The following is a 3376-nucleotide window of genomic DNA, read 5'->3' on the forward strand; positions in this document are numbered from 1 at the left end:
TCAGCTTGCTCTCTCTCTCTCTCTCTCTCACTCTCTCTCTCTCTCTCTCTCTCTCTCCATGGATGCTGTCTGGGCAGCTGTGATCTCCAGCATTGTTTTGTTTTCTTTTCAGATTCCAGCACCTGCAGTAATTTGCTCCTATTTTAACTACTACGTAATTTCCACTGTGTGAAATAATAAGGGCTAAGAACGATTAATGCCTGAAGCAAGGTGTGTTCCATGCAGCAACTAAACTACATTCTGGCACATCTGCAACAGATTTGTGTCCCAAGGTCTGTCCTAAGTTGGGTTCTGGGGACTCAGCATTATAAGAGTGAATGCCATCTAGAAGATTTCCTCTTAAACTATTTTGTAAAAAGAATCTCAAGGTCTTTGTTTTCTCATCAGTCTTCCATGGTTTGATCTTAGAAAAGCTCTTATTAACTTCTGCCATGTTTTGGAGGCTTCCCTAAAGAAATACAATATTCATGGTGCATGTAACAGAGGAGCTTCTCCACTTAGGCACTCATGATGCATGTGAGGGGTACAGTCAGGAAAAGGCACTGCCTCGTTCATTATTCACCATCCATTAGTTTTAATAAGCAGTAAATCATTGAGTGGGAATGTAACATCTCCCAATGTGTTTTACTCACATGCAATAGAAACATGCAAGCATGCAAATAAGACAGATAAAACGAAACAGCTGGTCCATCTCATTCAAATATGTTGCAACCCAACAATACAACCCTTACTCGTCCTCACACATGAACAGCTCAGCTTCTTTCTCTGGGGAGATGGGAAAAAAAACCCACAAGTTATTCAGAAAAAAACTAGGCTGATTCAGGGAATAAAGAATTCCAGGAAATTCCTCTCTGCCTCCCTAATTTCATCAAAAACAAGGTCTGGCAATGACAAAATAAATTTCCGAATAACCCACTAATGTTTTGCTAATGATGTCAGCCTCCACTCAGAGTTTGCTCACCTCCATTTTGAATCTTTGCAGTGAATCTGCATTCACTGTATGAGCTGTCAACCTATTCCACAAGTCAAAGTAAAGAAAAACCTGGAATCAGTCTGGGAAATGGAAAGGGTCCTGACATTTAATATATTGTAAACTAAAGGGTGCTGAAGTGTGAAATCTGATTAATCTATTTGTAACTTTATGAATAATTTGTACAATGTAGATTTAGCATAATGAGTTTTCTTTCATTCATATTTATATAACTTGGAATCTCAGTTACTATGCTAATTTCTTCATTATTTTGCACTCTGATCTAACCCAAAGCACTCATACGTAAAAGTGCTTGGGCTCTGAAACATAAGTCACTCTACCTCGATATCCTCTTTAAGTCTTATCATTTAATTTATATTTTCATTATCTATTCTTTCACCCAAAATTATTCGGTTAACATGTCTATTTAATTTTATTGAACCATTATCCATCTGATCTTTTTCACAATTAACCATACTTGCCATTGGCATCGCCATCTGCTAATTTGTGTTCCTTTATCTGAGTCCAATTGTTTATGTATTTCAGTTCAAAAACATCCATTAACCATTGCTCTCTGATAGTGACTGTTTGGCTAACTTCATCACCATAACGCCTTATTTTATTTTAATACATAACAATATACTAGCTAGGAGTAGGCCATCTAGTCCTTCGAGCCCGCTCTGCCATTCAATAAGATCATGGCTGATCTTTTCATGGCCTCAGCTCCACTTACCCGCCCTCTCACCGTAACCATTAATTCATTGGTCAAAAACTACTTATCTTTAAAAACCTTTACCGGGGAAGCCTCAACCACTTCATTAGATGGAGAATTCCATCGATTCACAACCCTCTGGGCGAAAAAGTTCCTTCTCAATTCCATCCTAAATCTACTTGCTATAATTTTGAGGATTTGTCTTCTTGTCCTAGTTTCACCCACTCGTGGAATTATTCTCTCTACTTCTATTTATATCCCTTCATAATTTTATATGTTTCTATAAGATCCCCCCTCACTCTTCCAATTTCCAATTAATATAATCCCAGTCTACTCAGTATTTCCTCATAAGCCATCCCCCTTGACTCCGGAATCAACCTAGTGAGCCTCCTCTGCACCCCCTCCAGTGCCAGTACATCCTTTCTCAAGTAAGGAGACCAAAACACATTGACCTTAGTTCTACAATGAGTTCCTGGTGTGATATTTTATCAAAACACACCTTGACAATTCAAATATTTGGAATATATTATATTTCTTTTATTAGTATACCTTCACTTAATAAAAGTTAGCTATTTTTAACATTTTGCAACTTATTGCCTTCTGCAAATCCATTTTTTTCAGCATTAGTTTAATTTTGTGTGTCTATTGATGCTTACTTATTAATGTTAAGCTGCTTGTAGCCAGCTGTTGTATAGCTTTGTTTAACGCAGCATACCCCTGCATTATCTGAACATCTAGTGAGGTCTTCAGATATTTCTTCTCTCACTTCTCTCAGGAATTTAGGATGCATGTCATCATGGTGCAGTGCCTGGTGCATTTTGAGCTGCATCAACAACTTCAGTGGTAGTTAGTTACCCTTTTTATTTGTTCTACCATCTCCTCCTGTACTCTTCCGTTATCACCTTGCTGACACTTCCTGCAAAGCTGCAGATAGAATTCCTGACATTGCTTCATCTTGTTTAGGAAACTTTCTTTTCTTGTCTTTGTGGCCAGCATTTTAATTTTCATTTTAATCTTATTTATCCATCTACAGAACATCAGCTTGTGAGAATATTAGAATTATTTCCTGGTCAAAAGTATCCAATTGGATGTTTTTTCTTTTACCAATTATTCTTTTGAATATATCTGGGTGAGTTTCAGTTCATCATGCTGAAATTTGTTGTCATTTCCAAATAATGACCTTTATATTGACTAAATCTTCTATTCACTGCCTGTAACTAACTTATTTACATTACTGATTAGGGATAGTCAACATGGCTTTGTGCATGGGAAATCATGTCTCACAAACTTGATTGAGTTTTTTTGAAGAAGTAACAAAAAAGATTGATGAGGGCAGAGCAGTAGATGTGATCTATATGGACTTCAGTATGGCATTCGGCAAGGTTCCCCATGGGAGACTGATTAGCATGGTTAGATCTCATGGAATACAGGGAGAACTAGCCATTTGGATACAGTACTGGCCTGTGACCAGTGGAGTGCCACAAGGATCGGGGCTGGGCCCTCTACTTTTTGTCATTTACATAAATGATTTGGATGTGAGCTTATATGAGGTACAGTTAGTAAGTTTGCAGATGACACCAAAATTGGAGGTGTAGTGGACAACGAAGAGGGTTACTTCAGATTACAACAGGATCTGGACCAGATGGGCCAATGGGCTGAGAAGTGGCAGATGGAGTTTAATTCAGATAAATGCG

Source organism: Chiloscyllium plagiosum, chromosome 3, assembly GCF_004010195.1.
Source record: "Chiloscyllium plagiosum isolate BGI_BamShark_2017 chromosome 3, ASM401019v2, whole genome shotgun sequence".
Taxonomy (NCBI): Eukaryota; Metazoa; Chordata; class Chondrichthyes; order Orectolobiformes; family Hemiscylliidae; genus Chiloscyllium; species Chiloscyllium plagiosum.